General features: G+C 39.1%; 1 protein-coding gene across 2 annotated transcripts in view; it reads right to left on the bottom strand.

Annotated features, from left to right (window-relative positions):
* Positions 1–25,127, bottom strand: part of TBL1X (transducin beta like 1 X-linked) — a 193,346-nt gene that overhangs the window by 135,012 nt on the left and 33,207 nt on the right. For both annotated transcript variants that reach the window (XM_059839727.1, XM_059839728.1), the window contains exon 2: positions 3,314–3,386. The gene's annotated coding sequence lies outside the window, so the exon portion shown is untranslated. The remainder of the gene's footprint in view (positions 1–3,313; positions 3,387–25,127) is intronic.

Raw genomic sequence — 25,127 nt, 5'->3', positions numbered from 1 at the left:
AAACAAACACTCCCTTCCCAAGGAATTTGTAATATAACAACTTGTTCTTTAAAAGCCTACATCTACATCCAGGTTGTCAGTAGTGATGAATTATCTGGTTTACAGCCTCATAAAGCAAAAGTGTCTCTATATTTTAATGCTGAGGCCCACCTCAGGACTTTGGTACCTTTCATACGTAGTGATATACAACTTTCCAAACACGAAAGAAAGGCTTCAGGTGAAAAAAAGAGATATAATTGTCATCGACATTTTAGGTCTTACCAAAATAAGTAGTCTTTCAAAGACAAAAAGAATGGGGAAGGATTGCAACTACAGTTTTGTTAGCTGAGAACAAGCTATTTTAATCAACAAAATTGTTTAAATAAATTTGTTTGGCTACTTTTCATTAAAAATTTCAGCTACTAAAGCTTTCCATTATTTAAACATCACTCTGTGAACAACAAAGAAACACTCAAAAATATAAAAAAAACCCCAACAATCCTCAACAAAAATTTTCTCATGAGATTAGAAAACCTCCTATGTTTGTCTCAAGAAACACTGACATTTTTAGGATTTCAATAGATGCTAGGTTGATAAAACTTTAATTAGAAACTTAATTGATCTCTGTGAGAGAGATACTGTAGAGAAAGTTTTAAATCCCCAGAGACTTCTACACTATAAACAGCAGAGCATATGACATCTTTAAAAGCTGTCAGAAACCATACACTGTGATTTACAAAAAAAAAAAAAAAAAAGCAAACTCTGTGAAATTAACTGCTATAAGAAGTTGAAAAAGCTTAATCTGATGGTATCAACAGGCTACAGCACCAGCAGCAGTCAGCTTCACCTCAGCCCCTGAACAGGGCACAGATAATACCTTACCAATCCCTGGGAAAGGACAGAAGCCAGCAGAAGGAGGGTTACATCACTGCTACACTTATCTCGCTTCACGCCCAGATGTAGATTTGCACAAAACCAGGTGATCTTTCCAGAACAGCAGGCGCAAGAACTGCTGCACACAGGATGCTCTCAAAACCAAGGCCAGTTCATTTTCATGCTTAACAGAGAAAATCTTGCCCCAAGGCACTCAATTTCAAGTCTGAATGAGAAAATCTGTAGGTGATGCGGTAACTACAGTAACTGGCAAATAATAAACTGGGTAAAACACCCAGAGATCAATCCTATATTCATGAAGGAACACACTACACAATGCAATTGGATTATCCCCATTTCTTAGTTCACTAGTTCTCGACTTCTACCTTATTAGACAACAATTTTCAAGCACAAAGTAACACAACATTGACACGGTATCTTTGTCACTATACCTACAGGTCCTCCAGTCCAGCAGAACAAATGCCTTTCTTTTGTATGGGCAAGCTCCTGTCACATGGACATAGGCACAAAATCTAAATTACAATTCCAAGAAGACTGCAATTTTATCAGGAATTTCTAGTGCTGCCTTTCAAATGAGGAAACGGGAACAAATCAGGAGAAGAAAACATTCCCAAAATGAACAGCTGAGTTTATGTAGCACCCAAAATACAAAAGGTTGGGAAATGGCTGCCTTTCATCACTGTCAAAAGCAATAGACTAAAATATGCAGAGTAGGACTGATAACACAGGAAATAAATGAAAACATTTGCTTCATGTTAGTATAGAAGTTAATAGAAACAAGGCAAAAAAAACCTCTTTCAAAGGTCCCTGCTGGATTTAAAACAGAGCTGTTGAGCCTACTGGGATTTCAAAACATGCCACTATCATTTAAGAACACTGAACTTCTCTTCTTTAATAAACCTTACACCTGTTCACTAGTCCAGAGACTTAATTCCTAAAACTATACACAGTGAGTGCAAGGCAAGGAACCAGAACTTCAATGAGAACTGCTAAAACAGGAAAGCAACCAGTTACTTATAATACAGTCTCAGGCATTATTTGTAATTCACCTAACTCACAAACAAAAGGACGATCATGCTAAATGCTACCATGACATATTTCTTAATGAACTACAAGTCTTATGTGGGCATAGCTCACAAAGCCTGGCAGATTTTTAGGTTACATATTTAATTCTCTTTAACAATGAAAGCAATGAGAGACATTTTTGTCTACTATGCTACTGCAGGGATAAACACAATAAATACTCTAGCAAAATGAAATACACTTTTTTATGCAGTGATGTGACGGATATCAATTTGTAAGTTCACGAATTAAGGAGAAAAATATGAATAAACCATGGCACAGATTTGGAATAAACAACACTAGTAACAAGTTTAGACCAAATTAAACTGAGAGACTTTCAGCTGGCAGGTAGTGTTTTCAAAATTTAATGTAGATACCAGTAAGGATATTCAGCTTAGTAAAGCTCTCTAAAACCAAAGATAATTCTTTTACCATGAGAAATGCCAGTAGGAAGAAAGGCTCCAGCTCCAGCAATTGTTTCAGAAAACTCAATTAACTTGCCCATTTTTAAAAATATGTTACCAGTAGAAAGAAGTTTCATGGTATAGAAAATTTATCTGCTTATTAATATTACTGACATGTCATATATGAATATGTATGATTAAATAAATGCATTAAATAATAAGTAACACATCAATGTACCTTTTGAACATGTAAAATAATTTTTTGCAACCAGAATAATGCTTGGGTTGCCAGGAAAAAAAGCTATGTGGATAAATGGAAAATAGTGTTCCTGCCTTTCAGAAAACTCTGTAGGCTGGGTTTGGGACTGGGGGACTCCAGATACCAAGGAATGTCTACCACATGCCCCATCCAAGCTGATGAAGTAAAGCTGTCACTGTCCTGATTTAATGACAGCAAACCCAATCAAGACAATAGTTTTTGTCTCAAAAAACACCCCTCATGAAATGAGCATTCATCCATTCCAAGACAACCTTCCATGAGGTCATCTTCTGGCCTTCACCCTCTGATGACCTCATATTTAACCTGGCCTGACCTTCAGCTCTGCTGAGTCTCAGTTCCTTACTATGATTACAAACCAGCAAGATCAAGTTAAGCTTTAAGAAACTCAGACATTAGTCTATAGATAAATAACTGCAGAGGCAAAACATCAAAATACCAAGGAATCCTGTTTATAAGCTATGTTTCATTCTGTGGAGACTTCAAGGGTAGCAATAAAAACAAAACGTACTGCAAAGCACTGAAGGCTCTACAGCACATTCCCTCCCTTGCAGGTACCCTACCACTTCTGGTCTTTGTCAATTCAAAAGCCAAAGTATTGTCTAAAGCTACAACTGCAATTAGGCATGGAGATGCTGAAAAATATTTCAAAGTCTTAACATTTTGTAAAGCTGATTTCCACTAAGTATTCACTTACTCAGGTGCAAGAACAGTCAAGGTCCCCAGTTTGCCCCAGATTTTCCCTTCAGGCCAGTTTTATCCTTAGGAACCTGTGCACAATAAAAAGAAACAAATAAAAAATTAATTTACATTACTCCTCATAAGCTCATGTCTTGATTATATCAACTTTTATGGTCCCAATTTAAAAATTCAGATCTCCAGTTTTTCTCACAGGATTATTTCCCATCAATATGGTTAACCTGAAGCAAACTCAAAGCTGTTTTCCCCATGTAAAAAAATTGGTTTTATTTGACCAGTATATATATATATGTAGATTTACCATGACCCTAAATGAAAGAGTTTTCTGTAAGAAAACTCATGTAAATTCAACCTAATAGATGGTGGGATTGGATGGTTTAGGTATATTTCATCACTTGTTTTTAGGAGTATAAACACAGAGCACACAGTTAAGCCTTTGTTAGCCATATATTTAAACTACCTTAAAGCTGTTAACATGTGACAAGCAAATCCTACATATTCAATTACTGCTTCAAAAATTGAAAGAAGGTTCGTGTACAGGTGCACTGTCACTTAGTCAAGGAGCTCAAAAAATAGCTATTCTTTCTCCTGGCACTAGTATGAATTAAAAAAACATTTTCAAAATGTGCCATTCAACCATATGGAACCAATTTTTTGCAGACATATGGAGCGCCAATTAAATAAGTGTGGCTTTGCTGACACAAAAGTCCACCTGCACATATTCAAATTTTCCAGAATTAGACCATCTAATTTAGAGCAGCCCATTTAACAGTAAGAGAGTAGAAAAGCAATGTATTTGATATGACACAACCTCTGTAACCAGTCTCCTTAAATAGCAATTGCAGCCTTACTTTTGACCATGGTAAGGATATAATCAGATAAGATTGAATTAGCTCCCCTAAAATACAGCTCCAATTACATCAGATCAAAAGAAAATCATTTTTTGTCTTCTCCATCATGCAAGTAAATATATAACTGGGAAATTAAGCAAGGTACAATTTTTCAAATAAGATTTTACCAGAAGTCAACAGAAATTAAAAAACTGACTGTAACCATACTTCCTAGATTTTTTGCACATATTTTCCCACAAGAAATGTACGGAAAGCATGCCATTTAAAGAAACAGAAGCCAACAAGCTGTATACACACATCAACACCCTAAATAAAATCCTAATATAAGATAGATATCATCCAATGACATGGAAACTAACAAATTTTTAAGGTAAGCTCTTCAGAAGTTTTTTTCTGGTTTTTTTTTTCCCAAGGATTTGCAGTTAATTGGGCACCCTTTTTCAAATCTAGTTTGTCTGATTTTGTATTAGGTGACAACACACAGGTTTTTTTTCCACAGAACCCCAACCGCATTCAGTGAATACAGTAGCTAGAAGAGAGTTGTGAAACTCTAGCCAGTGGCTGCATTCCACATGGTCACAGCACAGCTCTACACACTCACTGCTCCAGGTGACCCTGTGCTGTCCAGAACAGCACTCTGAGGACTGAAATGCCCATTCTTGGACTGAGAACGCCAGGTAACAACACACCCCTGCCAAGGGCATCATCTGATCCCAGAGACAAGAAAACTTCAGAATCAGGAGCATTACAAACTTTGCTGTTCAACCAGGTTCCTAAAACTCATTTTTTCAGAGTATTTAGCTTTCTAAAATACCTTAACTAATTTCCTGGAGAAACTGTATCCACCTAGTTTCCTAATTAAGGTGACACACATCTCCCCTCACTTGTGAGCTGCCCCATTCGCTATCTGTCTTAGGGTTTCTACAACAAATAAAAGCAGATTTCCAGAATCCTGTCCTTTGCTGCAGTCTTCATACACATCTGTTCCACTTGGAAAGACCATAAAGTTCTGAGATCATAATGCAAATGTCCAGGGGAGCTCAGTTAACATATTTTATGCAATCTTAATTCTGTGCCTTCCCAGCTTTGCAGGACTTACTCATTGTAGCTCTTTACTCAAGGCAGCTTTCTGAGCTTGTTTTTTTAAGACAGTAGCCATTGAAATGGAGAAGCTCCATCTTGCTCAATACAGATATTCAGTCTTCCTCAAAACTTCTCATCCAAGCCTTATTATTGCCAATCCTGTGGACATGCACTACTGCCCTATCCACTCTTGTCCTTAGGCTCAGTTTCCTATTTGGGATCCCAGTCCTGCCTCTCTGCCTCCTTCCAGTGACCACTTCATTCTCAACCACCTCATTATACAATACACTGCTCCCACCCTGTAAGCAGAGTCCCATTAGCTTCCAGCTCTCCTGTACCAGCATTCCTTTCCATCTCTCAGCTTTCTGCACCCTTCACAGATCTGTTCACGTTTCCATATCACTTTTCACCTGCCAATGTTTTTCCCACTTCTTTACTCCGCCACTCACTTCCCTGTGCTTCCCTCTTGCCCTGGCAGTTTCCAAATTTCTTCTCAACAACTAACTCCATGTGTTTTCCTGGTTCCTATGCAGTCTTTGTGATTAGCATGCCGCAGCCACGGCTGCTACGCTTTGTGCAGAACTCACTTCTAATGACGGGTGCTAAAGAGATCTGTACAAGGGCTAATGAGCAGGAACACTTAATTTCAGGATCCCAGAAGAACTGGGGCAGAAGAAAAGCCAAAGCAGCAGTGCAGAAATAGAATTTTAGGCATTTAAATACCTCGCTACAGACACCTATACATTTAGATGTCAAGGCAGCTGTACGAAGGCTTTGTGGACTGTAGCTACTTCTGTCTTGCTGTTAGATTAACACAATCCACTCTTTTAAAGTTAAAAACAAAATCCTTCTACAATGAACCACAATAAAGTTACTTAGAGTCTAAGTCTCAACCTAAACTCTATCTACATCTAAGTTAACAGCAAGTTACGTATACTTCTTTAAAACATTTTTTCCTAAGAGAAAACAGCCCTTGATTCAGTCAAATATATTAAGTACTGTGGGGGAGGGGAAAAGGGGTTTTAATTAAAAACAGGGTTTTCTTGGCACTATTTACCAAGGATAAGTGTTCTTAATATTATTCTACAGAAGAAAGTAGACTGCAGCATACCTTCATCTATTTTTGCCAGAAAGAATGAGCTAACCAAAGACATCTTCCTATTCTGTCTCAAACTTCCCAGCCTTTGGTGTGTGGGTGGGTTAAGAGCACTTAGGCTGAATTTAAGATTATTTTAGAATACTACAGAATACCAGGTTGGAAGTGACCTCTTGAACTGTCTGATCCAACCTTCCAGGGCAGAACCACAGTCTAGGTAAGATGGCCCAGCATCCTGTCCAGACAAATCTTAGAAGTCCAATGCTGAGGAATCCACAGCTTCCCTGGGAATATTATTCCTACAGCTGATTGTTCCCATTATGAAAATCAGCACCTCACCAAGAGTAACTTTTAATCATTATCCTCCATCTTTTCCCTAGCATTCCTTGTAAAAAGGATCCCTGTAGCCACTGAGCCTTCTTTGCACAAGGCTGGACAAACTCCATTCTCTCAGCCTTTTCTCACATGGCAGGTCCTCAGACTTTTGCTCATCCTTGTGGCCCCTCTCTGGACCCAGCCCAGCCTGTCCTCAGGTTTTTGCACAGCAGGGACCAGAAGTGAGCACAGCACTCCAGCTGTGGCCTGGCAAGCACAGAGTAGAGTGGGACAATGACTTTTACCTTATCTCTGCTGGTGATTCCCCTGTTGCTGCAGCCCAGCATCCTGCTGGCATCCCTTGCCACAGCAGCACTGTTCTCTCACCTGGAACCCACTGCCCACCAGAACACCCACTCCCTTTCCATGGAGCTGCCCCCCAGGTGGGTGGATACCACCCTGTGCTGCACTCCTGGATTATGGACAGACTCCTCCTATGCCACGACTGCATTACTGCTACTGTGGCCATTTATTAAGAGCATACTTTACTTAATGAGTACAGATGAATGATTCCATGCTAGAAGTTTTCTGCTGAAGAGAAATTTCTATTACGTTTTGGTTCTTCCAATATTGAATCTAAAAAGAAAAAGTACCTCCCTGATTTAACTGAAAAAAATCCTGCAGAATAGTTACTTTTTAATATTTAAATAGCAAATTATCAAAAATATTTAGGTACACTACAACAACATAACCTTCCCACCACCTTTTTTTGTGCCCAACATAAAAAAAGTTAAGTATAAATTTAATATCATTAATGAACATAGTATTTACAAATAAATCACCCATTCCTCTGTTGAGCCACACTGAGTTAAGCACACATTCATGCTAAAGTGGTGTCTAATTATCTTTATTTGATCCCAAATGCAACAGGGAAATAAAAGTGTTCAAAATACTTGGATCTTGCTGATTAGCACTCAACATTGAAACATATGTGTTAGAATAATGCAAGATGGTATTTTTTCTTATTTCTTCTGAAGAGGTCTCAAACAGTCACATGAATATATTTAATTCATAGAACTGCTTGTTATTCCACTTCTTATATTTCCTGCTGGTGTTGAAGGCAGAAAGAGATTTAGTTATCCTGACTCCCATCCCTAGAATTGCCTAACCCAGGAAATTCACCACTGTCACTTCCCATGGAGAAAGGAGGACAGTCAATATGAATCATGCTCTGGGAACTGGGCTTCAAAACCTAACTAATGCAATGACTACAACTCATACAGAAGCTAATTATCACTTGTGATCTGAGGCATTACTCCAAAGTTGGCACTCTGGGTATCCTATTAATCAGTATAGTCAAATGGGTTTGCTAGCTAGGATAACAGGAAATTATTAACACAGCTATTAGTAGTAGATTGATTCTGAATTAAATAAAGAACAAAAAAACCAATACATACACAACATGAAACCTCTCAAAATACAAAAAAAAAAAAAAAAAATCACTGGTAAACTGATCATAAAGCCATAGAACAACTCTAACTACTTGTCTCCTTTTATTTTTGGACATCTTTTTACTCTGATTTTTTTCCCTTCCTCACAAGTTCCTGGCATCCCTTGTACCACGGTGTTTATATTCTAGTTTCCATCACCAGTGACATGAAAAATACACTTAGTTCACACCCACACATAGGTCCTTGCCAGAAAGCTCGAGACAATAATTGACAAATGAAGGTCCATCATTTCCCCGCCAAAAACCACAAGTACCAAGACAAGAATCACCCCTTTCCCCACCTCATCAAAATCTAAAGTGCCTGTGCCTCCCCAGAGCCTGCAAGAAGAAGGAAAATAATGATTCCTACTATCTAATGGTGTCCTGACATGGAAAATTTACCATTTTAATGGTGACAGAATCATACAATGAACTAGTTTAAATCTTCCACGAAAGGGTCTGGTGGGGAGGGTTTGGCAATAAAAAGGTTTTTTGCTTAACAATCTTTATCCAGAAGAATCCCAGCTCACCTCAGAACATCCCTCTTTATAAAGCAAGCAGATTTTAGCATCATCACTATAGCTGTCACAGTCTGGCTGGCGCCAGTTAACTTGGTCACACAGGTAAGTCCTAGAACATTCTGGGATTATACTTTATACAGCCTACAGCCAATATAGTTAACATTTCTTTCATCCTTGAGCTTCACACTTCAGAGAGGTGAGAGAAAGAGGAGGTGTTGATACTTTCAGGAACCACTAATTACAGGAATTCATTGTGAAGGGCATTGCTAGAAAGTAATAGAGATGTTTAAATATAAACAGTTGCTGTCACACAACTCTCCATGAAAGGTTTCAGTGCATTCTTCCACTCAGATTCATGATCCATAAGGTGTTGAACAGAAAGAAATTTTCCACAGTATAGGTCCCTTCAATTAAAACATAATCTCTAGCTCATTTTTTGTGTTTGATCTCATAGTAAATTATAAGTCAGATCCATTTTAACAGTTTAATGTAAATGTTATGGCCAGAATTTTTGAAAGATTTGCTGTTACATTCAGTCAGACAAGCAGAAGTAGAGTCTTCTGAACTCAGTTCATTTTTGAAAGAGAATTCATCCTGAATGGGAGCCACTACTTTTTTATGGTACAAATATAAAAGTGACATTCAACTGGCCTCAATTATAACATTAATGATCTACTCAAAGTTATTTGTCTCCTTTTGAAATATGTGTAAAACCACATGGCAAGTTACTAGTAGAAGCAGGAACAATATCCTACTTTACTAGTTCTCTTCCTTGAGATACACCACTGCCCAACATGGTATGTTACAAAGACCCAGGCTTACATTATAGCCATTCCCTAAGACATTTTTTAATGACAATAATCCCATAAAGCATAGAGCCTTTTCACAGCCAACTGAATGTCTGGTGGTGGCCTGAGCCTATCAACACCAGGAAGTTATATATTACTTTTTTATCTGGTCCTCCAATTAGACACTGAAAAGAAACCTTCTCTTTAAATCCTGTCAGGAATAAAATCTAGAAATCTGTAGCCCATCCTTATCAGCCACTTTTTCACTTACTAATTTAAGAACAACACTTCCTCCTGTTGCACACTTACCAGGAAGCAGCTATGCCATGAATATGTTATAAATACTATGCTCCTCTCAGGCTGCAGCTTTCTGAAAAAAAACAAGACAACCTAATGGAAGCACTTATTTTTCTTTGCTTCGTGCCCACATTCTGGTTACCTAATACCAAATTTAGAGCTTTTGAAAGAATTTCACATCTCATTTTGCTTCTGTAGGTCCCTCCCTGAATCTGAGGTCATTGATGACATGCTGACTTCCCTGCAAGTCTACTTTCTCACAGAAAGGCCAAAAATGCAAAGGCAGACTGATAACCAAACTGCAAGACATCACTGAGAACGGTTCTTCTGGGCTACAGGAGGTGGCAAATTACTGAGAAACTTCTTCTGGGCTACAGGAGGTGGCAAATTACTGAAACCAAACAGTACAGTTTCAGTAGCAGAAAGAATGCTACAGCTCCACTGGACCACCAACCCAGCACTCCACTGTGTCTCAGCACAGCTCAGAGACACGGGATGACCCTTTCAGGATGAACGTGCAACTGCAGGCAACCACACGATGAATGTTCAGCTCTGCAGTTTCCACTGTGTACCTAAACCCCAAAAGCTGCTTCTCAATACCCTACAAAAAGGCAAAACAGCTATAGGAAAGGCTACAATTGTACTACAGCTTTACAACTTGCTATTTTCTATGTCTTTGTAATAGCTGCATGTTTTTAGTAATTGCTAAGTAGCAACTTCTCCTAAATGATCACGGTAAGTGGACTGTGTTTAACACAACAAAAAAAGAACAAAAATATCTATTGTATGTTCCCTTTCCTGAGGGGATCCATTCATTTCTGACCCCAGATCCAGTAATTGGTTCCATGATGAATGTTAGAAGGTGAGGACTAGAACAGGACAAGTAAAATACATTGTTATTAAAGGGTTATTAAAAGCTTTGGAAGAAAAGCAGAAAAAGCACGCTTCTCTTACCCACTAGCAACCACTGGAAAGACTGAAGCATGTTGTTAATGTCAAATAAATACAATCAAAAGAAGCAGTTTCAGTCCCCCTTCAGACCCCTTGGAGACCTCAATACTTCAAATCCAAAGACTCATCTCATAACTTAACTTTCTACTGTCATTCCAGAATAAATCTCCTGTGCAGCTTACTCAACTGTCTTCACACCTGCTCCAATCCAAGTCCATCTTTCTGCTCACTGCAAAGGATCATTGGACACAACATTACAAATGAGGTCTCAGGAAGGCTTTAGGAAATGCTATTAGCATTTCTCTCTCTCTCTACAAAAGTATCATGGCTAATGCACTGCAGAAGCACATTAGACTCACAGCAGCATCACAATGGTGGCTTAGAGCCATCTTAGTGGCATTATCACAGCACTTTACCTAATTCAGACTGCTACAACCATTAAATCATCTATACAACATCCTATGATCTTAACAGATGTTCTTCTCAGTTTAGATATTTGCATATTGAGGTAAAGATAAGTGTGACCTGTCTCAGACAAGGCACTGAGGGCTTGCAGAGCTGAATTAGCAACTGAGACTTTCAGGTTCTTAACCCTAAATATACACCTCTGAACTCCAGCAGCAAGCAGATGAACTACACAGTGCACAGCAACAAGCACTCCCATACTCCACACCAAATGCTTGTGCTTGCACTCAAAAATCATTTCCAAATGGATGGTTCTACATGGCCACTTGTCTACCACACCAGCCTGCCGAGCAGCCACACAGAAGATACCCAGAAAGGCCAAACCTCCACCTCTCTGACCTCAGCCAGCTGAAAGTGCCTTTTTGTGGCAATTCCATCCAGACAAGTCACTAGGTGCTAGGCCACCTCCTCTCACACATACTTGCTCTTAGCTGCCAGAGCAAAAGCTGCCCTGTGATAACCACGTCCGCAGAAGCTCACATCAGCACTGAAATAGTCTCCTGAAAAATGTGTACAGGATTCTGAATTTATAATTTGAATGCTCTTTTTGTTCAAAAGTTTAGATCATACTGGAAGTGTCAGTCTCCTGGTTTCACAAGAAAAAGGCATAGAAAACCTAAAAATGCAGGAGCACAAAGTCAAAGAATCATCACGGACAAAAGGACTAAGGGGTTGGTACCAAAGAGCTTTGCGGCACCTACGCAAGTCAGGAGGTTTTGGCTACTCACATCATAGTGTTAGTTTCACTATTACAATCAAATACTCCCAAAAATCCTGTATTTGTGGAAAGTTTGCCCAAAATATGAACATTATTAGAACTAGACAAAACAAAAACTACTTTCCCTTAATGCTCAGGATCTCTTATTTGCCAAGAAATGCCATGAATGCTTTGCAGTCACATTCCAAAAAGTATTTTTTCTACCAAGCAACTAGCAGAGCCAGAACTGTCCTGTGAGCTAAGGACATGGGAGCTTTTTTCTATAAATAAAGCAAGCATTCTAGTCAAGCAGAACACCACCTTCTCAGAAAATAAATATCTTAGCTACACTCAAACTTGGTTTCTCTTTTTCACTCATTATCACATATATACCTTAACCATTTCCTGTTTAGATCCAGCTTCACAGAGTAACCCACTGCTGGTACTGGAAACAGCTCAGAAATAGCTAAGGCAGACAGGATAACTTCTGCTAATAGCCCATGGTGTAGAATTCAATGTTTATAAAATTAAATACTGCAGCTGTACACTACCTCAGAGAAACTGTAGACAACTCTTTACATTGCTTCCACAGATGAAATATGTACCTTCCAGATATTTATGTTTTCAAAGCACTTTCATGCATCGCTAGAGGAAGGTATGGACCAGAAGCAACTGAATTGGCATGACCCAGCATGTTACTGCTGGCCAGCTGAGCTGAGTCAGCTACAAGAAGAGGTAGATACTCTTCACAGCTACCTCACTGCCCAGCAGCAGTGAGGGGAAAACCTGTCCATGCTGGCTTAGGTTTCATTTTACAACAGAAGTGATGAAAATCCATCCTACACCCAGTTCTCCCGAGGCTGATCATGACCCATCTCATACAAAACTGCAGCACCACTCAGCATTCTATTGAACTGCATTAGTGTAATTTGTCCTAGCTTGCAAAGATGGTTTTCTATCCTCTGTGCTCATTAGCAGGATCTGAATGTATCAATTTGGCCCTTTGATAATGGAAAAGGTTATGCTTCCCTGAAATTGCAGATAAATATCAGGCACAATTCTGGTGAGGTTCCTGGTCCATGACACCTGGAATATAAAATACACATACTTTTGACTGAGTGCATGCTTGACTTATACTGACAAAAAGTAAGGAATTTGCAAACCAGCACAAATATTTCCTGGTGTTTGCGGTTGGGATCTATGTACATGATATTTATATATCAAAATTTCAGTATCCATGCAACAGATACTACTAATTATCCATACTGACAGATACTACTTTTAACTTCTAATATGGAATATCCATGCAGAAAACTAGCAGCATATCCAGAAGAATTCAAAATTTACTTCTATCTGAACACAAATGTATATAAAGTCCCATCAGTGAAATACACTTACATTCCTAATTGGAAAATATATTTGTCAAGATACATTTGTAAATAAGGCATACAGTTTGCATGTATACAAATTCTGGGATCTTTGTATGTATAAGTACAAAAAAGAAGCATCATGGTTTGCAAGCAAAAATGAGCAGGCAGTATTTCAAACTGACAATGTGATATGGTGTTATCAGGAAGGACAAGAATCACAGTGATTTACAGTAAATTACCCTTACTGGCCCAGGGATAATACACAGTTATGAGACTAAATTAAGGAAGTTTGCACTGCTGCCTTTTGGTGCTTGATCTTTCAATTAATGTCTCAAGAATACTGAATTATCTATCTCTGAGCAGTGTTTTTGATGTTAGCATGAAAGAAAGAGGTTTTTCGGTCTCAAGAATACTGAATTATCTATCTCTGAGCAGTGTTTTTGATGTTAGCATGAAAGAAAGAGGTTTTTCAAACCACAACACACTTGGACAAATTCTGATCAATACTTCCATTTCTAGTCACTAGGTCCCACTCAGTCCTTCTGACTAACCTTGCAACTTTACTTTTTAATTCTATATCCAAATTGTCCAAAAAAAAAAAAAAAAAAGCATAAGCTCAGCACAGAGCCTATGCCCACATTAGCAAGCCTAATGCCCTTCAAATCCAGGGAATCTAAAGCTCCTAAACATATGTTTACCTACAGCACACTCCTTTGTAACACTGAAGAGTATCCTGCAATTAATGTATTTTGTAAATGCAGTGTGCATATACACATATGATGTGAAAGTACAAATCTAACACAGGACAAGGTCTCAGCATATGCAGATGCCAGGTGGGATAATAACCTGCAAACCAGAAACAATATGGCCATAAAAAGGAAGAAAGAAACTACAGGAGGAGCATTCAAAACTTTTATGAGTGGTATTTTACCAGGTTTGCTAAGGACATGACTTCAGTAATGATTTTGGCTTGAGTTTCCTAACTTTGAAAATTTACAGTAAACTTAAATTTATTCAGAAGATCAAAAGCAAAACACACAAGACCAAAATTACTTCCTTCAGTTTACTCTCTTGAATTTTGCATCAAAGGAGCAGCACAGCAATTAAAATTTCCTAATACTACTCATTCCACAAAGACCCACTGAAGTTCTCCACACAAAGTAACCAGCTGGCCACTCAGACACTGAGCAGTGGACTATCTACTAGATCTCCCATCATTTTTAGGACTTTTATGACATCCTAGAGGAATTATTCAGTGTTATCAAGTAAATTCATCACAGAATGGGTAGGGTTGGAAGGGACCACTGGTAGGAACATCTGATTCAACAGGATTATGTCCAGATGGTTCTTGAATGTCTCCCATGATGAAGACTCCACAACCTCTCTGGGCAACCTGTTCCAGTATGTGGTCACTTGCACAGTAAAGAAGTTCTTCATGTTCAGGTGGAACTCCTGCGCTTCAGTTTTTGCCCACTGCCTCTTGTCCTACTACTTGGCACCACCAAGCAGAGCCTGGCTCCACCCTCTTGACACCTCCCTGCAGATACTGATAGACATTGTTTAGGTCCCCTCTCAAATGTCTCTCCTTAAGACTGAACAAATCCAACCCTCTCAGCCTTTCCTCATGAGAGACTCCTGTCCCTTAATCATCTTTGTTGCCCTCCATTGGACCAACTCCAGGAGCTCTGCATCTCTCCTGTGCTGAGGAGCCCAGAACTGGACACAGCACTCCAGATGTGGCCTCACCAGGGCTGAGCAGAGGGCAGGATCACCTCCCTGCTGGCAGTGCTCTCCCTAATGCACCCCAGGATCCCATGGACCTTCTTGTCCACAAGGACACACTGCTGGCTCATGGACAGATGGTTGTCCACCAGCACCCCCAGGTCCTTCTCCACAGAGTGGCTTTTCAGAAGGTCACTCCCAGTCTGTACTGGTGGAGAAGATTGTTCCTCCCCATGTGCAGGACCTGCCTTTGCTGAATTCCAGACAGTTCTTCCCTGCCCATCCCTCCACTCTGTCGAGGTCCTTCTGAAGGGCTGCACAGCACCCTGGGGTATTGGCCACTCCTCTCAGCTTTGTGCCCTCAGTGAACCTGCTGAGGAGGCATCTCCCCTTCATCCAAGCCACTGAAGAACAAGTTAAACAGCAGTGAACCTTGTGGGACACCATCATTTACAGCGAGGCACCACTGGTTCCAGGTTGTCACAGGTGACACTTGGCAAGGCTGCCCACACCCAGAGTTTGAAACCAAACCATGCTGAACCTCCACACCAAGCAGACTGAGTTTCTTAGGAACACAACCCAGCTGAGTACAAGGAAATACACTCAAAGTACAGGGCACTCTCCACAGAACAGAGTACCCTATATTTAGCACATGAAGCTGGTTGTTGAGATACAAAGTTACAGTTCTGTTGAAAGATCTGTAGAAATATTTGCATTACATAGAAACTGAGTAACTCCTAATATGAATTGGCTGGACCTAAATACCTGATATTATTACTGAGCCAAACAAATATTAAACTAGGCTAATGTCATTAAAAGCAAAAAGTATCAGTGTGGAAGAAAAAACATTATTGTGATACAATTTTATATTACTCCTGCAGGACCTACTAATGAATTTTTTTTTAAGGTAATTTAAATCTACATTTTATTTAATAGACTCCTATGGCGCATATCAGAATAAACTGCCTCATCAAAGCCTATGAAAATTGGTCTAGATACAAGAAGAGGAGTATTCTGCATAGTAAGACCTCTGAGAAAGGCTTTTAAAAGAAACACTTTGGAGAATTCTTATTTTCTCTTATAAGACACATGGGAGTGCTTTCATTGAAGTAATTCTTTATATAAAGGTAAAAAATATTTTAAAGCTGACAATTGTCAGACACCTTCACACTTCTAAGAGCCAATGATTCCACTCACAGATTTCTTATTATATGCAGTAAACCCCCGTTCACCTCAGCAATCTCCATGTCAGTAAAAACCCTTATCTCTGAAAATTTCTTGCGTGCTTTGCAGGATTAGATTTTTGATTTGCAGCTACCTGACATATGAGTCAAATATCTCTTAAAAAAAAAAAAAAGAAAAAAAAAGGCCAGAAAAGATTATGTTATCTGCTTAGACCAACAGGAAAATGATGCAAGATACTAATATTTACTTAAAGACGTCTACGCCTTCCTGACGATCACGCATGCTAAATAAAGTTTACATCCCAATGATCCTAAATATCAATATAGCAATAAAACAACCCATGCTATCTGAAAGAGCTATGACTCCACGCACTAACAGTAAAACATTTCTTACAGGTATGAAGTTCACTGAAAATGTTGGTAAATAACTGGAGATACCCCCAGGGAGCATTAAAAAGGAGAGCCTTCCAATTTCCCTGAAACACGACCCGTACCAGCGACCAGCAGTCAGACACTGCTCTGAGTCAATTCCACCCAGCACAATATTAAGAGATGAGACTGCTGTAGTACCAAAAGAGAGTAAGGAATGAGTCACTGTATTGTTCTGGGGTACACCCTCTTCAGATGGGGAAAGGCAAACATGAGAGAGCAGAAAGACTCCACTCCAAATTACCCATGCATTTCAACATACCCAGAACACTGGAATTTTTCAAGGGAAACTTACTGGAGCAAAAGCAATCACCAATGACATGATGGTTTTTTCATTTAAAATACTTCTTTCAAAACTTTTTAATATTTTAGAGCACTATTTTTAATACCCTTTCTCCAGCTTTGGATGCTCATCTTTTAACTTCCCTCCTTGAAAAGACAAAGGAAGAAAGGAAAGTGCTTAGAAAAAAGGTAAGACAGAAATTGAAATCAGGGGTCTAAGTAGTCTATCCTTTTAAGTTCAAGCAAATTAAATTATTTTTCTATCTTAAGCCATTTTATTCTTTGCAGCAAGTCTTTTTGCACGTTGTCAAAAACAGCCCTTATCAAAATAATTGCAATTTAACAGTCACATTGACCCTGTGCAGTTTGAAGGAAAGAAGAGGTGAGCTGACTTCTGTGCAACACAAAAGTCAAGACTCTAACTATGCCTGCAAAAGTCAAACAGAAGACAGAAAAGTATAACCAGTTTTGAAACCACAAGGTGATGATCACCTTAAAGAAGGTGCTTGCACCATGGTTAAGATCTTACTGGGCAAATAGAAATGGAGAATTTCCCAAGATTTCTTATGCTCAGCTTTCCACACATTTTTGTCAGTACAGCATAAAGTCTTTGTTAAATCCCTCTCCAGAGCTGCTGCATAACTCCAGTGACTTCAGGTCTCACTGAGGCCACCAGTTGAGATGAACTCTCTTGCAATGAGTCACAGCTTATCCTCTGACCTACTCTGACAGCAGGTGGTTGAGCCCTGCAAAACACTGAATGAATTGCCATTCATTTCCTAGCAGCTCTTCAGAACAGAAGTAGAGCCCAGGAAAGTATCTGGAGAGAAAATGCAGATTCAGTCACAATGGTCATGAATCAAGAACCAAAAGTTTTCTGAGAAAGGCAACCTCACAGATAAAAGAAGTGGTACTGTCAACACTATACATGAAATGAGCACTGCTTTACATATTTCAGTGACATTGTTGATCAAGACACAGTATGTGTTTATACAGAACCAGTTTAATCCCAAATGGAAAGGGAAACGAGAGGTACTTGTAAACATCATTAACACTACAGGCTGTAGCATAATTATAGACTTCATGAAAGTGCTAGTGATTCTGACCAAAAGAGCTTTTGTTTTCAGATCAGGCCAAGTTAAGAGCATATCTGTGTCTCATAACAACATAAATATTGCATGTGCATTCCTGTATTTAGCCATCTTATGCAACAGAGGTTAAAAGAAGCAGGTAAATATTGTCCGTAAATGAATAATTTTCTTGCCCTTGGCATAAAAATAAGCCAAAAGAAGCCACAGTGGAGAAGGGGAGGAAATGAGTTTTCCTCTTTCCATCATTTAATCCTTTTCTTTCTTTTCCTAGTACAAGCCTTGACAAAGCCAGTATAGTACTACCCCATCACTCTGCGAGCAGGCTCTCAATTATTTTGGTAATGGAGTATATGCCGAGGGTTCACGGAGTCTTGGAAACTGAAACACACACATGAGGTTTATCAACCTATCTTCTCTAATTAGCAACTACCAATGGACCAACAGCACACAATTTGAGAACAGTGAGAGCCTACAGAATATACCCACGATCCCCCAAAGTAAAGGAGCGATACTGAAATGGCCAGCCCTTCAGGGCTGAAATGAAATATGACCTCATAATGAGTTCAAATAACATATAATGGACAGATTTTCCAGGCAAATAGGCAGCTAGAAACTATTCTACCTGCAAGATGACCCTGTCTAAATCCCAGGAACACTCACCTTTAACAAGCTGACAAGGCAGCCTTCTCCTACTCTGGCATTCTCCAGGAGCAGAGATGGAAGTATGTAGGAAACCAGAGCAGAGAGTCCCCATGGCACCAACCTTTCACTATATGGCCTTGTCTGAGAAACACACCCTATGTCTATAAATTAAAGCAAACCTTAGGCCACCATGCCTTACAATTACTACAGACACTGCACAGGAGGTGTTTGCTGCCTGGAGTCCTGACTATGCACATGGTACATCTGCTGCTCCAGCCAGGTACAACTGGCAGGACAATGCCTTACATCAATCATACTCATCTTAAAATACTTGAAAGAATAATGCTTATCATGAACTACAACTAATTTGAAAAATTTAAAAAATAATTCAAAGGAGTGAAGTTTACATTACAAAATAAAGGTAATAAAACCACATTTCTTTTTAGAAAGCCAACAAGTGAAGAAGTAGCATGTCTCCCAGTTTTAATTTTCAGTTTCACTACATGACACTGGGAAGTCCTGATTTAGTTATAAAAACGCTGCTGTCAGATCTGGGTTTGGTAACTGATAGAAGCTTGCTTCTGTACAGAGAGCAATACCTATATTAGATCCCTCAGTGGACCAAAACCAAATTCTTCGTTTACTTGCTTCTTTGTACTTCGCCAATTTTCCACTTGCCAGTGCTGGCCCAGCAGGGGAATGTTTTATTCTGGGGTGACATTCTGGTTCCATCCTCACAAGTGGCTCCCCTTTGGACCAATAACCCAGAGGAGGGACTGCAGCAGCTCAGCAGCAAGTGCTGTGCCCAGGCGTGCCAGAAACCACGACCTCCCTACAGCTCCAGAAGGAGAGGTTACATTATGTATTCCCCCATTTCTGTAAGCAAGCAGCAGAATGTGACTGTCCATATGTCATAATGCTGGGGACCAACTGCACTCACAAAAGCTCCAGCACCTTCACCAGGGTGTCCCCTCTGTGGAATTTAAGGTGAAAGAGCTGGTGCCTGTGAAGTTCCCACCTAATACAGGTCAGGAGGTGTATGAACCCAGCTTCTACCTCACTTGGCTTGGAAGTACTCCTGGGCCCACTGCATCATTGCAGGAATTTCCTTTATAGGAAATGCTTAAGTGCTCTATTTACTCATAGTTTCACTCCTATTTTCTCCCCAAATACACTTCTTTTTTTTTTTTGGTCTAGCTTCCTAACTGGACCCTTTGATCCATCACTTTGGTCTCCTGCTCCTTGCCCACAGGTGCAGTTATTCCTGATCACTGCTTTTAGCTTCCATCAAAAGCACATATTTTAAGTAAGCATCACTGAAAATTTGATTTGCTGAAGAAACAGTCCTTTTCAGTCACTGAAAGTCCTGTCAGAGGCAATCACATAATATATTTTCCTTCCGAAAGTGATCAGTTGCACCAATACCGATGATAAGATGCCAAAACCTGCAATGAGGTGGGGAGGAGGGGGAATTTTTTTAGAAGAGAAAACTCAATACACTTGTTTTTAAAGTTTTCATCTAGAGATGACTGAAAATGTATTGTGCCCAAGGGCATCTGATACTAGGTCAGTTAGCTCTCTGCACTGTCTCCATTTCAGTGTCTCATTGTCATCAGCAACAAGATTTTCATCAGAGAAAAATATTGAAAAATGTCAAGAAACATCTCAGAGCAGAGACTGTCAAATTCTTTATGAATGAAAGCTGCTCACATGAGTAAAGCTGTAAGGTATTCAGATGCCAGAAGAGGAGGAAAAAACACACACACACACACACACACATACTGTGAACACTTCCAGTTAGAAACACCAATTAAAATAATTCCATAAATGCAAATGGTTCTATACCATAAACTCTTAAAAGCAAATATGACTGGCAAGACTCTAATCCAATTATCAGCAGTAACAGGATATATGTATATGCTGCACATTTTCAATGCATCAGACACAAAACCAAATTTTAGAGCCCATCAAATAACAAAAGCCAGGTATCAGCCATGTAGATGAAAATTGAAGATAAACAGAGGCTTAACACACATGGATTTGAATTTGTCTAGAAAAGTACTTCCTTTGCTTTATCACAATGGTTTGAGAAGCGATAAATATTTAAATATTATTAGCAAAAAGCCATTATTTAACTGACAGTTATAAAACCATACTCTGAATGTAAAGTCTTTGAGACAAAGTAATTCTGTTCTAGCATGGCAAATGTTTAGTTACTACTGAACACACTGAGCAACAGCAGAACACTTCACACTTGGCAAAGTTTGAAATAACATTATTCTGCTTCAGTAAAAATCTATAAGTAAAAAATGGGATATTTAACAAGCTATGCAAGATTTATTACCTTTGAAATGTTACTCTAATTTGCAAGATATAATCAGGTTTCCAAGGAACAATGCTAAAATGTAATAAAGGATCCAGATCTCATTCCTTAGCAACTCCTTCCATTTAATCATAAAAACAAGATAAATCCAGTTTGCCAAAAATGAAAAGATGAACGAGGCAGATAGGAAACAAATCAGTTAAGTACAGGCATCAGAAACTACAGTATGAGATGACATACAAATCCTGTGGTTGACAGAGATAAATCTGTCAGATAAATTCAGAAGAATTAGTACTGACACTAGACCTAAGGTTTGAGCAGAAGCTAGTACCAGTGCACAACAGGAAGAATGAAGCAGAGATGTTTCAGACTTGTCCCTGCTTTGAAAATCCCCTAGCTTTACTGATTTTTGTCATCACTTGATCATAATTTTTACAATAACATATTTCAGAAAATATCATATTCCCATAAACTGGGATCTTGAGAACTGACAGTATTTGCATTGTCTGATGGTGCATTCTGGAAAGCAACACTATTGCAGTGCTCCTGAGAAATATCACACATAGCAAGTTCAAAGGAGACCTTACATAACATGCAATAGGCAAATGTGTAACTTTCTCTGAACACAAACTTAATTTCTGGCAAGGGATGATGAGACAGTTTCCCTACACCTCAAAATCAGGCACCCCTGCCTTATCAAATAAGGGTAATATTTTATGTGTCAGAACTACTATGCAAATTAGTAATACAGAAATTAATTGTTAATGAAAATATCTGTGAGCCTGTTGCAATTTTTTTTTTTTCCTTTCTGGGAAAGCAACAAGGTCAGAGAATCTTGAACAGCTACTGCTGCTAGGGATTGCCAAAATGACGTTTTTGCATTGTCTGAAGACCAAAGCAATGAACATCCTCCAGGCACCCCTTTTCTCACTAAGCCTACACAGGCAGTAGCTCACCTCAGTTCTCACTGCCTCTCACACATGAAGTGTAAATAACTATTCCTCCATGACTCAGAGAGCAAGAGTGCAAAAACTTAAAAACCAAGTTAGTTACCAACAAATTAAAAAAATCCAAGGAGGTTTTTCTTGCAATATGCTTAATCATGCCAAGGAATAAACTGCAGTGGCTACCATATTTACTACCTCATTTTTTCACCCTATAACGCCTAAGAGATTAAACACCTCAACCAGTCCCTAGCAATGCAGCCTGATGACCAAAGGAGATGAAGGCAATTTAAGAAAGACTCATTTAAGAAAGACTCATAACTATTCAACAAAAGGAGAAAGCCATCAAGGCATCCAAAAAAGAGTAAGAACCTGAACATTTATGTTTATATGCCTGGTGGAATTACAAATGCAGACTACACATTCAGCATTTTCTACCTCCTAAACACCATGGTTTTGTTACAAGCAATAAGGTATTACAAGCTCAGCATTCCAGCACACCAGAGACTAATTAGGACAGCACTATGTGGTCCATGAGCTTTGCTAGACCAAAACAAGCACCCCTATATTGGACAGTTTCTTCTACTATTCTTCAAGTGGAAGACCCATTTATGAGTTTCTTTGCACAAAACTGATTTCAGTATGATCAGGTGATGTAAAGCAGCACTAAATGTAAGTATTATTTATCATTTATTTAAAGGGCCAAAAACTACAACAGCATTATCAGATCTACTGAAATGTAAATGTGTCAAATAAAGAGTTAATGCACTCCTACTCAACTACCTTAATTTATTATTTGAAGCAACAGTCTTCTGTTTATTGCAATATTTATTTCTGTCTCAGAAGAGAGAAAAAAACCATCATGTGCCAAATTTTTTATGTGGCCAGATTCCTCCCTATACCAGAGATAATATTTAATTCAGTTTGACATACTGTTTTCATTATAACAAGCTTACTTTAAGCATAATCATAACAGGTAAGGATTATGTTAAACCTTTTTCTCAGCTGAAGGCCTAGCGTTTCTTTAAGTGATGTCATGACCTTCTCCAAATAAATTAACCTGTCCAGTACAGATGCTGACATTTCATAACAAGAAAGAGAACCACACTGTAAATAAAGAGCTAGAGAAATATGTGTCAGCAGTGACTTGGCAAAGGTTTAAGACTGATGCAAGTATTTCTGGTATGAAAAACAGAAGAAAGCTGCAGGTGTGAAGAATGCTTCTGTGAAGAGGAAATAGGGCAAGCTGACACTTTAACACTTAGCCAAATACTGTATTTGATGAGAACGCAGAATATCAGTTAAAATCTTTGAAACTACTACATTTTAGAGAGCAGAGCAGGAAGAGACTACAGAAGAAGAGTTTGGTCTAGGGTGCTTTTATATGTCTATGTGTGTGCATGCACGTACATGTGTCTGCATGTACATGTGTACACGTGTGTATAGAAAACACTTCTGACCAATCAGTTAAAACAGCTTGCAGCAAAAATAAAGTACATTGCATTCTCTCCAAAACATACTTCAAACAACAAGAAACAGAGACTCAAAAACATTACAGAAAAGTATGAACTTTTGTCTTCCCACTCTCCCTAACACACCAAAACGGCAGAAGGGAAAAACAAATTTTAAGTATTCACAGCAAATTTGGCAAAAATACAGAACTTCCATATTCAACAAAATTCAGACTAACACAGTACAGCAAACATTCACATTAGACTTTACTTGAAAGATCCTAGAAAAATAAATAATAGATCTGAAGCGTTATTAGTGAGAGGTATTAGACACACAGCCCAGCCTTTTGCCTTGGGATTTTGGGGGAAGGCTGTCTGGCCCTTTCCACCCTTTCCTCTCGTGCCTTTTTGCAGAGGAAAACCATCTACCAAGGGAGTCCAGGAGCTGCTGGTGAGGTCATCCAGAGAGCTGTGGGCAGCACATCCACCACCAACAGCACCACTCTGCAGTTCCCAGGGGAAGTCCACAGCGCAGGATGGAGATAAAAGCTGAGGAGCAGCAGAGGAAGACTGTCCAAACCTAAAATGACTCACTCAACTTAAAACACTGGGAATGGGGAAATACACTGGGGAGTGTTCCCAGCTAGCAACCCAAACTCGTCAAGACAAGTATTGTTCCTAAATTCTTCTAAGATGTTGATTACCTGTGCCTTGTATGAGAAACCTTCTTTGATTCTCTTCAAACCAGAGAATTGCAACTGGACCTATTTCTGTTTTATCTTCTGGAAGCATTTTTTTCTGGATAAAAAGTTTCTAACTGTGGAAATGAGAGGCATTATGTTCTAGAGTAGCAAGGGAATAAAGGGAATAAAATTATACTGTCCATATATTCCACCACACCTGCAAACCTGTTATATCAACAGCATGAGAAAAAGCTTTACAGAATGAGCAGAGCTCTAAAACAAACTGCATTACCAAAACTGTCTGACCTCACAGAGCCCTTCCTGTTGAAGGGAAGTGTTAGAAGAACCAAACCCTTTGTGGTCTTTGCAATAATCAAGATCATTTTAATAACTGTAAAATGTCTTCACTGATATTTTCAATGATTTTTTTGGTCCTACTTTCACGGGGATATCTTGTTGCTAAATTACCCACCCCAAAAAAAGGAAAATGGAGTTAAACAGCTGTTATAACTGGCATACAGCTAGAGCTTAGCAACTGTAAATGGCCTCCAAAAGAGGAGGAAAATAGTTTCCATGAATCATCCTGCTATTTCTTTTACCAAGATGTGATTTGTATCTTTTCTAGAGATAGGAGGAAGGTTTACTGCCTCCAACTTTTTTGGGACTAGGAAGTTCAATATTGACTCCCTGGCAGAACACAGCCCCACATGCAGCAGAGGTGCTGTAGGTCCCTGGCAGCTCGTGTCGCTCACACCGCCACGCGCAGCGCCGGGGCTCGGGCCACTGAGCACACCAGTCCTGCCCCTTCCACACCGGGGAAAACAACTGGGGCTTTATTCTTGGTTTTATTTTTCACACTAATATTTGCATAACTGTTAAGATTACAGAACAGCACTGGCAGTTGTAAAACATATTCTCACAGAAATATTTTTAAGTGGTTTGTGAACATTATCCACCTATTAGGATATTAGCACTGCTGCATTTTGCTGCTGCAGAAACCCTCTCCCTCACTATACAGGTTTTCATTGTTATCATTTAGGCACTAAATATTTTGCATACATGGTCTCCCATGGAATTATATCTTTTGCAACCTAAAACTAACTGGGAGAAGCTAGAAGAGCCCTCAAAATTCTGTAAG

The sequence above is a fragment of the Haemorhous mexicanus genome, chromosome 2 (genome assembly GCF_027477595.1).
Source record: "Haemorhous mexicanus isolate bHaeMex1 chromosome 2, bHaeMex1.pri, whole genome shotgun sequence".
Lineage (NCBI taxonomy): Eukaryota > Metazoa > Chordata > Aves > Passeriformes > Fringillidae > Haemorhous > Haemorhous mexicanus.
Note: the sequence above shows the minus strand (reverse complement) of the source record. Positions and strands in the feature narration are given on the sequence as shown.